The sequence below is a fragment of the Schistocerca gregaria genome, chromosome 8 (genome assembly GCF_023897955.1).
Source record: "Schistocerca gregaria isolate iqSchGreg1 chromosome 8, iqSchGreg1.2, whole genome shotgun sequence".
Taxonomy (NCBI): domain Eukaryota; kingdom Metazoa; phylum Arthropoda; class Insecta; order Orthoptera; family Acrididae; genus Schistocerca; species Schistocerca gregaria.
Genome location: NC_064927.1, coordinates 296,666,979 through 296,679,412, shown reverse-complemented (window position 1 = coordinate 296,679,412; position 12,434 = coordinate 296,666,979). Strand labels below are relative to the sequence as shown.

Sequence of the window (12,434 nt, the reverse complement as noted above, 5' to 3'; positions counted from 1 at the left end):
CATAATGAACGGAAGGCACGGTGGATTACAGGTTTATTTCGAACTGTATTTAGTTGCAGACAGCTAGACGCAGCGGTGGGGAGAACACATCTACTAGGAACACGACAGAATTCACTGTCACTCTCGACGAGAGTTTCATTCGCCCGTATTTTTCTCGACGGCGACACGCGGCGACCGACGCATCTGCGACGTTTGGACGGCGGCCAACGACGGCGAAGTCCGAGCGGCTGCGACGTGCGACGCGTCGCGGATCGCGCTCACGTGTGTTCGGCCGCAAGCGGTCGGGGCGTGACGTGCGCTCACGTAGCGGGCACGCGGTACCGGCGGCGCGTCGCGGATGGCCACGTGCTGTGGCGGCGGCGGCTGGCGGACTGGGGGGCTGGGCGTCCCGCCGGCACGGAGGCGGCGTCGGCGTCGCCGTGGCCGCGGGCAGGGGGAGGGGAGGGGAGGGGGAGGGGGAGGCAGTGGAGGGGTGGGGCGGCGACCCTGGTGGGGGCCGTGGGCCACGCGGCTGCCCCCGCGTCACCTGAGCCGCGACTCCCCAGAGACTGACCCGGAAGGTAGGTGCACTTCCAGCACTCTCCCATGAGAGGCTACGTCAGCTTCAGAGGTATATACGGGGTGGTTATCATAAATGTTTCGCCACTTGAGCCAGAGTAGACGGAAAAAATATTCACCGTATGGGTGACTAGCCTTAAAGTAAGTGTGGGATACGTGTTGTTAGTAGTTTTTAATGGTTATCGTAACTTAATGTCAGGCGCCGGTTGTGATACGGCTACGTAGGATTGAAACACGAGCGTCATTGTGCATCACCGTTACAATCAACATGGCCCTGGACAAGGGGAGCAGGTCTTCACTGCCAAGGCTGCTTTTTTCAAAACAATAGTGCTGCTGGTCCTTGCGAGTATTGACGCATTAAAGGAATACCGAGACGACCACTACCCGCACTGGAGCTGAAGAACATGATTCGAAATTTTGAACGAACTGGCGATTTGTGAATTTCTCGTGGGACAGGCTGACGGCCAATGGCGCCACAAATTGTTGATAAAGTTACTGTTGCCGTGGCTGAAAGTGTTGGACGCATGTGCGATCTTCAAGAAGTGCACGAGCTGTATCACGACAACTGGACACTTCGTGATCCAACAAATGACTTGTGATGTTCCGGGCAGTAGAACAGCAATCTCTTGTTCAGGTCCACACTCTCGTGGATGAAGAGTGTCGTCACATTGAGGTGCATCTGTAACCTTGAACTTGAACATGGTAAGCAATTAACAAATGTTACCTTCTGATGAGGAAATTAATTTTTTTCAATGATATATTAGTAATTTTTCTTCCACGCGTTCTTACAAATGTTTTCACAAACTTTCGTTGTCCTGCCTCTTAGGTAGAGGAAGTTTAATTATATCCACCGTGGATATATGACGATTATTCTAGAAGTAAAAAATAATGTTTGTTTCGCCACTCATTTTATTCAAGAAAGTCAAATTAAACTAACTAAAAACATATTTTGATCTTGCGAAAAGAACGTCGCTTACAGCTGTATGGCAATCTTTCACAGGACACGATCAGTTGCGTGGCCTACGGTCAGACCTTAAAAAAAAAAAAAATTAAATGACAATCCACGTGGTCCAGTGGACCCATGTCTTAATATTAGTTAGACATCATTTGTCTAAGTTGTCACCGGTTAGATTTAAATATATGTCGTAGGAGTGCATAGACTTTCCTATCCCTCCTGCTACAGATATCTACGAAAGTTTTGAGTCACCCACATACGTCGTGCATGTCTGTTGCTATCATGACTGCTCCTGTACCGACGGGAAGGTCACCTATGAAAATGAACGCTACTCACGTGTAGAATATATCTCAGCATTTCATTTAAAGCATAGATAGGACTGCATTAGAGTCACTTATCGAGCAGCAAGGTGCCCATCCTAAGAAGGACAGTCACAGCCAGTCGTCGGATCCGCGTTGCGGCAAGCTCAGAAGGCTTGTCAACCAGCGAAGTTGTTCGACGTGTGTGTGGGCCTCGCAGTGGCTGTCGTCCGAACACACAAGCGGCTCCAATTGACAGGCGGTTTTACGCCACACAAGGCATCCGCACAGACAGGTACACAGGACCACCGACGTGAACTACTTTTGAGTGGGATGAGTGCTCCAGATCCGAACTCTGTGTTCAAAAAGGCTACGGGACGTTAATGTTCCGTTGCAACTCGACGATAAGAGATATGCAATACTCCTAGCGCGTATGGTGGCCCCGTGAATATAGTAATATTTACATAGGTCAAACGATACGCACGGTTACGGAGAGCTGTTGAAAATAATTCACGACGAGAACTCGGGCGTGGTCTAAAATTGCCTAGAAAAGTAGCGTTAATCACTACCTGAAAAAATAAGGGAGAATTTGGCTCAAACTACATCATACTGGGATCCTGTTATCAAAGAAGCGGGTGAAATTAGAAGAGACAGCAACAATTTAACACAGACCATTGATATGGATGCTGCGTGTGGACAGTGGGCGAAAGCATAGATGAAGGCTTGACTCTTACAGGGATGCGTGAGTGGCAGTTCTGAACGTGGCTCCGGTAGCTCGCACTCTCTGACGTCACACGGTTCTGCGGTGGGACGAAGCGCTAGGAGCTCCCCAAATTACATTCCGTCCGTGCGTCATGCCAGCCCTCTCTGGAAGGTTCCAGCCGCTGTCTCCCACCTACGCTGAAGAGCCAAAGAAACTGGTATTCAAATACAGAGACATTTAAACAGGCAGAATACGGCACTGCGGTCGGCAATGCCTATAAAAGGCAAAAGTGGCGCAGTTATTAGATCGGTTACTGCTGCTACAATGGCAGGTTACCAAGATTTAAGTGAGTTTGAACGTGGTGCTATAGTCGACGCTAGAGCAATTGGACACAGCATCTACGAGGTAGCGATGAAGTGGGGTTTTCTAGTACGACTATTTCACGAGTGTTCCCGCGAATATCAGGACTCCGGTAAAACATCAAATCTCCAACATCGATGTAGCCGGAAAAAGGTCCTTCCAGACTGGGACCAACGACGACTGATTAAAATCGTTCAACGTGAAAGAAGTGCAACAGCTCCAGCTCCTTTACCACCAGCTCTCTCAGCACAACCCATAACATCGTTAGCATCGTCAGAATCAACCCCAGCCACACCATCACCAGGAGCAGTCCCAACAGCCGCAGCCACACCATCTCCAGGAAACCGCGAGCCACATCACAAGCTACGACGGATATACCGATACCAGCGAGTAAACATGCCCTACCCTCAGTCTTCCCTCAGCCTCCCTTCCACGCCCAGACTGAAACGAGCACTAAAAAAAAAACAAAAGGGCCAGAGCTAGTGGTCTTCAGAGTGGAACTAAAAGGACCCAGCTAATTCTCCCAGGTACTGATGACATGCAGGTCGAAATCATTGCAGCACGACAGCATTCAGTTTACTCTTCTTTCTTCTTGTCCAGCAGATGCGACCTCACATTTCTCAACCCAAAGACACTCCTAATTCACATTTAGCAACGCAGATCCAGCAAGTCATTCCTAGGAGAGATTCCATCATCATTAAAATTAATCATCGTCATTCCCATTCAACGCTCCTTTCGATTACCTCCTCTTTTGGAAGAAATGCTCCCATTACACTCTTTCAAATGTTTTAAATGGTTCTAAGCACTATGGGACTTAACATCTGAGGTCATCCGTCCCCTAGAGGTAGAACTACTTAAACCTAACAAAACTAAGGACATCACACTCATCCATGCCGGAGGCAGGATTCAAATCTGCGACCTTAGCAGCAGCACGGTTCCCGACTGAAGCGCCTAGAACTGCTCGGTCACAGTGGCCGGAATACAATCTTTATCGACTGTTCGCTTGAAGAGCCCCAGTTTCCAAGCCGACCGCTCACAATCACAGCAGTGATCAAAAAGGTCAGTTTGCAGTATACCAACCAAGAGGTCGAAAGAGAACTCAACTCACGACCGGCAATCAATGTAGGCAAGCCACTCGTTTCTTAGTACGAGTGTTCCCAGAATCACCCCACAACATTGACACTTATCAACAATGCAGCCTTGATTTACAGCAGGAATTATCCTATAGGATAATCTCGGTGGTGTACACAAGCGTCAGCGATGCGTCCAATACAATGACCACGTAGCAGGAAATTGTAGGAACTCACTGCAAGCAAATTACAGTCTAGTTCAACTGCGCGTTATGGATACGTCTGCATTTTGTCATTGGTCTGCATTCGATGTGACTAAGTGCGATGTGTATTTCGCCTATAGCGTACTCAAGCACTATTTGTGCAGCATTAATAGACCTGAGTTGAAAATGGATATGGTAGCTCGAAATTAGTCACCATCCTAAAGGAACGCCACTCTGAAGGAATTACAATGAGAATTTCACTTTCCCTTTAGTTATAGCCAGAGAGCTACGTCAACGATTTATAATTTTTAAAATTGTGTTCACTTATTTATATCACGTAGTTTGTGTGTTTAAAGCAACTGTGTGCAAATCGATTCTGTGCTAAATTACACCAATTTTAGTTAGGGAGCTAGACACTTTAGAAGTCTTACGGGTAGATGCAAAATGCTCTTCGTAGCTGTCTGTGTTGAGATGGATATTCTGATGGCAAAAGGTTTAAGGAAATTGTTCAGACGAATGCCTGTTTTCTTAGATGCACAACTCAATTCGTCCTCAGCTCGTGGTCTAGTGGCTAGCGTTACTGCCTCCGCGTCACGGGGTCCTGGGTTCGATCCCTGGATGCCTGTGTTGTCCCCATCATTTCATCAAAATCATTATCAGCTCTTCTCTAAATCCTTGCACGAACAAAAAAATGGCTGACATCGAGATAAGTGTCCAAGGAATAGAAACGCAACTGAAATCACTCAACAAAGTCCACTGGATCTGACGGGGTACCAACTCGATTCCACACAGAGTACGCGAATTACTTGCTCCCCTTCTATCAGCCGTGTACCGCAAGTCTCTAGAGGAACGGAAGGTTCCAAATGATTGGAAAAGAGCACAGGTAGTCCCAGTTTTCAAGAAGGGTCACCGAGCAGATGTGCAACACTATGGGATTACATCTCTAACATCGATCTGTTGTAGAACTTTAGAACATGTTGTTTGCTCGCGTATCATGTCATTTCTGGCTACCCAGAATCTGCTCTGTAGGAATCAACAGGGATTCCGGAAACAGCGATCGTGTGAGACCCAACTCGCTTTATTTGTTCATGACACCCAGAAAATATTAGATACAGACTCCCAGGTAGATGCCATTTTCCTTAACTTCCGAAAGACATTTGACACAATTCCGCACTTTCGCCTGACAAATGAAGTAAGAGCCTACGGAATATCAGACGAGCTGTGTGGCTATATTGAAGAGTTTTCAGCAAACAGAACACAGCATGTTGTTCTCAATGGAGAGACGTCTACACACGTTAAAGTAACTTCTGGCGTACCACAGGGGAGTGTTATGGGACCAGTGCTTTTCACAATATATATAAATTGCCTAGTAGGTAGTGTCGGAAGTTCCATGCGGCTTTTCGCGGTTGATTCTGTAGTATACAGAGAAGTTGCAGCATTAAAAAATTCCAGCGAAATGCAAGAAGATCTGCAGCGGATAGGCACTTGGTGCAGGGAGTGGCAACTGAACCTTAACATAGACAAATATAATGTATTGCGAATACATAGAAAGAAGGATCCTTTACTGTATGATTATATGATAGCGGAACAAACACTGGTAGCAGTTACTTCTGTAAAATATATGGGCGTACGGAACCATTTGAAGTGGAATGATCATATCAAATTAATTGTTGGTAAGGCGGGTGCCAGGTTGATATTCATTGGGAGAGTCCTCAGAAAATGTAGTCTATCAACAAAGGAGGTGACTTACAAAACGCACGTTCGGCCTATAAATGAGTATAGCTCATCAGTGTGGGATCCGTACCAGGTCGGGTTGACAGAGGAGATGGAAAAGGTGCGAAGAAGAGCGGCTCCTTTCGTCACAGGGTTATTTGGTAAGCGTGATAGCGTTACGGAGATGTTTAGCAAACTCAAGTGGCAGGCTTTGCAAGAGAGGCGCTCTGCATTGCGGTCTAGCTTGCTGTCCAGATTTCGAAAGGGTGCGTTTCTGGATGAGGTATCAGATATATTGCTTTCCCCTACGTTAACCGCCCGACGAGATCACGAATGCAAAATTAGAGAGATTGGAGCGCGCACGGAGTCTTTCCGGCAGTCGTTCTTCCCGTGAACCAAACGCGAGTGGAACAGGAAAGGGAGGTAATGACAGTGGCACGTAAAGTGCCCTCCGGCGCACACCGTTGGGTGGCTTCCAGAGTATAAATGTAGATGTAGATGTAGAGTCGTGACAGTGGCTAGATTGGAATGTGAAAAAATTGGACTGCAAAAAAATTTGGACTTTGTACGGGTGGTGATGACCACTCAGTTGAGCGCCTCACAAAACAAACATTCTCATACTCAACAATTCAATTCGTCTTGTAAGCGACAAACCGACAAGATGCGTGAGATTTTCGACAAATGCGAGCTTCGTAAGAAGCATGATCCCACAGTGGTTTCAGAGTCAGGTCCTGATGCATGGTTGTCCTCGTCGATTCAGGAGTTTCTCTATAACAGGAGCACTTATTTCAGTATCACTTGTGACTTTATGCAGTGCTGATGTTGTGCTGTATTCGTAGGACCTTTATGAGTGCATATTCGTTTCCATCGCGATATTTAATGCCTTCAGCGTGTGCGTTAACGAGCATTTCGCTCTAATTTAAGTATATGGCTGAAAGTGTCAGCCTTCAGGGATTGCGAAACGAAACCTGTCGTCCAGGAGCGTGTGACAGAGTGCAGATTCGCCTCGTGACTGGGAATTTCACGTGCGTCTATTGTGCTGAATTAGTCCTAAACGCTGTAGCGAGAGAACATACGCCATAGGGAAACTCCGTAGAAGCTGTTTGTGGCCAGGGAGACGTAGAAGTGTTAAATATGGCAGACCTACGAGCAGCTATAAAGGGAAACATTTACGGAAAATGTTTGATTCTGTAGGAATTCTGGGAATGGAGCCACAGTAATTTTAATCAACTATCCATAATAAATTTTCAGGGTGATTCCAATAAAATCTGAATATTGATCATATCTATAATAGGTTAGGATTTACTTTTAAAGTGAAATTAAGAAGTTTTTTAACAACGTTCTGAATGCTAAAATCTGAACTCTTTGATCGATCTTAACGATCGATGTTTCATATAGAAGCGCGTCATTAAAATGACAAATGATGTAAATATCAAATCTGTAACTTTATTTGTTTAAACGATATAGTAAATTTAACTTATCAGTATTTTCAGCTAAGCATCATATCATTATTTCCTCCACACAAAACACGTTGAACGATGTCAGCATGACACCTCTTTGCATCTTCAGGTAATAGAATATTTGTTGTTAAGTTTATTGCACAATAGTTCTTTTTGCTCTTTATTTATTTATCAGAAAACACGTTGGAGTAAGTCTACTGGCCGTAACATTCAAATCTAAGAAGGAAATTCTATTCGTTTTATGTAAAAGATTTTAACGTTTATTATGTAATGGATATGGTTCAAATGGTTCTGAGCATTATGGGACTTAACATCTGAGGTTCATCAGTCCCCTAGAAATTAGAACTACTTAAACCTGACTAACCTAAAGACATCACATATATCCATGCCCGAGGCGGGATTCGAATCTGCGACTGTAGCGGTCGGGCGGTTCGAGACTGAAGCGCCTAGAACCGCTCCGCCCCGTCGTCCGGCTGTAATGGATATTATTGTTACTTTATTTAGAACTTGAAGGTGGTCAAGCTTTGATTATTTAAATATGTTAAAATGTAAATTAATGTAGACTAACCTGTAGCTAATCAGATGGACGGCTTCTGGAAAGGAAATTGCACTAGTCAGTTGAGAGACTATGTTAAACACGCGGGAGGCGCTGCCGAGGACGGCCAGAGGGACAGTGTTGCTGGAGACGCGAAAGCGGACGGTCGGTCTTTAGCTAGCTACGAAATGAGACGACTTAGAAAATTTCGCGTTGTGTGGTACAGCGGGACTTTGTGAACGGTGAGCAGCCACGCACCTGGTCTGAACTTTTCGCGTAGTTAACGGGGAGAAGTATTGGACTTGAAATTCGCAATGAGACTGTGAATGATCAAACTGTGTCAACTGGATATGCGCTCGAGTGTAATATTAATTCTAAATACTTCCACTTTCATTATTAGTTTGCTTTCCGAATAAACATTATTCTAACCAAATCGCAACTGTGAGGCCTACATCATTTATGGGTCGTTAATTTAGCTGCCGATATTATTATTATTACTGTTGTTATATGTTATGTCAACATTGTATGTTTCATACAAGTTCACAAACTTGCCACCCGCTACAATTTCGCCAAAGGGTCACAAGTGTCTAACTTAGGGCGTGTAATGCGACACGTGTGGTTCAACCCCTAGGCGAGTTTGAGACAAGACATTTCGATGAAGAGGAACCGCATGTGGCCCGATAAATCTTTGAGATGTTAGCTTGCTAGCGTCTGTGTAATATGAGACTCAACACTACAGTGATTTAGGAAAGACTGGATGTAAGGGTTTTTATAGTTCATGGCGGGGATTTAGGTTCCAGGTGATCTTCAGAATTGCGATGGAACGATCCGACAAGAGCAGACAGGTCTCGACACACACGCAGCGATGACTATTACTGTATGCCTCTCCACGTCGGACGAATAAATAAAGGTACGGAATGAGATGCGAAGTGGACAAGGCACTGGACCTGCACTTGCGAGAAGAGCGGCTCGAAACCACGTTCGGTCATGAAGTTGTAGTTACGGTGGTTTTCCTACACCACTTAAGGCGAATGTTAAAACATTTCCTTTGACGACGATATGCCCTATTTCCTTCCCTCCCCTGCCCGTTTCCAAAGGCAATGGCCTTGCCGCAGTGGATACACCGGTTCCCGTGAGATCACCGAAGTTAAGCGCTGTCGGGTGTGGTCAGCACTTGGATGGGTGACCATCCATGCTCCCATGAACTGTTGCCATTTTTCGGGGTGCACTCAGCCTCGTGATGCCAGTTGAGGAGCTGCTCGACCGAATAGTAGCGGCTTCGGTCAAGAATACCATTACAACGACACGGAGAGCGGTGTTCTGACCCCATGCCCCTCCTATGAGGATGACTTGTGGCCTGTAGAGAGAGAGGCTTTTTTTTCTACCCTTCCCCTTTCCGAGATTCAGCTCCAAGTACCGGGTCGTCAGTGGGACACTGAACTGTAAATCTTCGTTCCTTACTCTTGTACATACGCAACCGCTTTTGCACACTACCGATACACCCATTCAGAAATATTCATTTACCAGCTTTCTCCGTCGCCATCTCTCTCTTAACAGCCAAAAGAGATTATGATACTTGAGTTACGGAGAATAACTTTTTCAAAGTCCGATCGGTCGCAAAATGGGAACAACAGTGAAAATCAAAAATGTTTTGCTTCCAATATTTAGATATGCCTTCCAGCTACTTCCTGTACATAGTCGCCGCTCCGTCATTCGTAGCATGACACCGATTTTCCAACACACTCATCAAAGGAGGAAGCCGCCAGCACGTTCCGCCAGTTTTCTACGCGCGTATTGAGCTCATTGTCTGTGCCACAATTCTGTCGTAGCCAGAGGTTCATTTCAGGTTCACGTGAGCAAAGAGATGAAAATCTGTAGGAGCCAAGTCCGGACTGTAGGAAAATCTACATCTACTTGGATACTCTGTGTATCACATTTAAGTGGCTGGCAGAAGGTTCATAGAAACACCTTCACAATTCTCTATTATTCCAGTCTCGTAAAGCGCGCGGAAAGAATAACACCTATGTCTTTCTGTACGAGCTCTGATTTCCCTTATTTTATCGTTGTGACCGTTTCTCCCTATGTAGGTCGGTGTTACAAAAATATTTTCGCATTCGGAAGAGAAAGTTGGTGATTGGAATTTCGTGAGAAGATTCCGTCGCAACGGAAAACGCCTTTCTTGTAATGGTTTCCAGCCAAAATCCTGTATCATTTCTGTGACACTCTCTCCCATATTTCGTGATAATACAAAACGTGCTGTCTTTCTTTGAACTTTTTCGATGTACTCCGTCAGATCTATCTGGTAAGGATCCCACAACGTGCAGCAGTATTCTCAAAGAAGATGGACAAGCGTAGTGTAGGCAGTCTCCTTAGTAAGTCTGTTACATTTTCTAAGTGTTGTTCCAGTAAAAACGCAACCTTTGGTTAGGCTTCCCCACAACATTTTCTGTGTGTTGTTTCCAATTTAAGTTGTTCGCAATTGTAATACCTAGGTATTTAGTTGAATTTACGGCTTTTAGATTAGACTGATTTACCGTGTAACCGAAGTTTAACGAGTTCCTTTTAGCATTCATGTGGATGACCTCACACGTTTTGTTATTTAGGGTCAACTGCCACTTTTCGCACCATTCAAATACTTTTTCTAAATCGTTTTGCAGTTTGAAACTTCCTGGCAGATTGAAACTGTGTGGCGGATTGAGACTCGAACTAGGGCCCTTAGCCTTTCGCGGGCAAGCGCTCTACCAACTGAGCTACCCAAGCACGACTCACGTCCCGTCCTCACAGCTTTACTTCTACCAGTACCTCGTCTCCTACCTTCCACACGAGGTACTGGCAGGAGTAAAGCTGTGAGGACGGGGCGTAAGTCGTGCTTCGGTAGCTCAGTTGGACAGTCCGGCTTTCGCCGCCGTGCAGAGCGGACGTTGTTGTTTCCGCCTGCGGAGCGCGCACGCTAGATGATGTTTCAATTTCAGCGGCCGTCACTTACGTGTCGCTTACGCGCACTAGAACCATGGCCAACCGTTTTCGAAAATCAACATCACGATTCAACTTCTGAAACGAATACGCACGACCAAAAGCCTTGGAAGTGGAACGCTTCCTGCGCGACGTTGCTAAGATCTCAGCTTCCGACATCTTGAGCATTCATTTGTCCATATTATGCAGTACTGTGTACGTCAAAGTCGTCAATGACGCGGCATGTGAAAGAATACTTCGTGACACCAGCCATGGATTACGCTTTTGCCACGCCGACGGCAATGTCGGAGCGGTCACTGTAGACCATGCCGGCTTAGCAATGTGCACCATATTGGTTTCCGAACTCCCGTTCGAGCTTCCGGCGGAAGACGTTATCGCGGCTTTCCGCCCCTATGGCACTGTAATGGCCACACTGCCGAACGCTGGGCGCAATTCCAAACGTACCCCGTTCTTAACGGTGTACGGCAGATCACCATCGACCTCCATCGCCACGTGCCATCTTACCTGCAAATTAGCGGGTGCCGCGCGGTTGTCATATACGACGGCCAACCCAAGACCTGTTCCGGGTGCGGGAAAGAAGGCCACCTCAGATCTGAGTGTCTTCAGCGACGAATCACTCAATTGCCAGCCCCTACCGTGGCACCTCCGGCTCCGACGACGGTTTTACCGATGACCTACGCATCGGCGCTCTCATCTCCTCCCACCGGCCGCCGCCCATCGGACCATGTACCGGTGACGCTTCCAGCTGCTACACATACCGCCGGGCCGACACGTCGCGCTCAAAGCCTGACGCTACTCCGGCGCCAATACCAACAGCGACGACTTCCGACACCCACCCACCTGAACATATGGACGCCCCTACATTTGACGTTCCAGCTATGGCCTTCCTCTCAGAGCGACGCGACTCCCTTCCGTCTTCCGACAAGGAGGGACGAACCCGAAAACAACGTTCACCTAAGAGGCGCAAGAGGTTGCGCCGTACGGTCTCGGAACGAGACGGATCACCTCCCCCTGAATGACGACAACACGACGCCGACTGTGGATGTGTCGATGCCTACTCTACTGGCTCGCTCAGGTGCTCCTGAACCAATGGACTCCACCGTTGCGACACCCGCCGAGACGTCCTCCGCCCGTACGACCGAAGTGGAACGTACGACCATCACAACGACAGCGCCTTGAATGGTGTGGAGTGAGGACGTCGATGAGGACCCGGACCACACGCTGGGGACAGAGTTACCCCAACGGAAGCATCGTTACGCCGCTGATAACGCCGTCAGGTGGCGCACGGAACGACTCGCCGCTGCCTCGCCGCTCTTCATCCTCCGCCGGTGGTTCCCCTCCACGGCGGGGTACGGCTCCAAACCTACCGAATAGCTACGATCAACACTAACACCATTAGCTCACCAGTGAAACTTCTACTGCTGCGAGAGATGATATGGGCGTCGGACGTCGATATCGCACTACTACAGGAAGTACACTTGGCCACACTTCCAGACGTCGCGGGGTATAACACTTATCCTTCTCCTGGTGACCACCTGGGACGCGGCGTAGCCATCTACGCCAGAGAAGGCATTCCAGTGGCCGATATCACATACCTTCCCTCTG

The 12,434-nt window shown here is 47.2% G+C and overlaps 1 pseudogene; it reads left to right on the top strand.

Moving 5' to 3' along the window:
* Positions 1–8,952: 8,952 nt before the first annotated feature.
* Positions 8,953–9,070, top strand: LOC126285571 (5S ribosomal RNA; annotated as a pseudogene).
* The last annotated feature ends 3,364 nt before the right edge of the window (positions 9,071–12,434 follow it).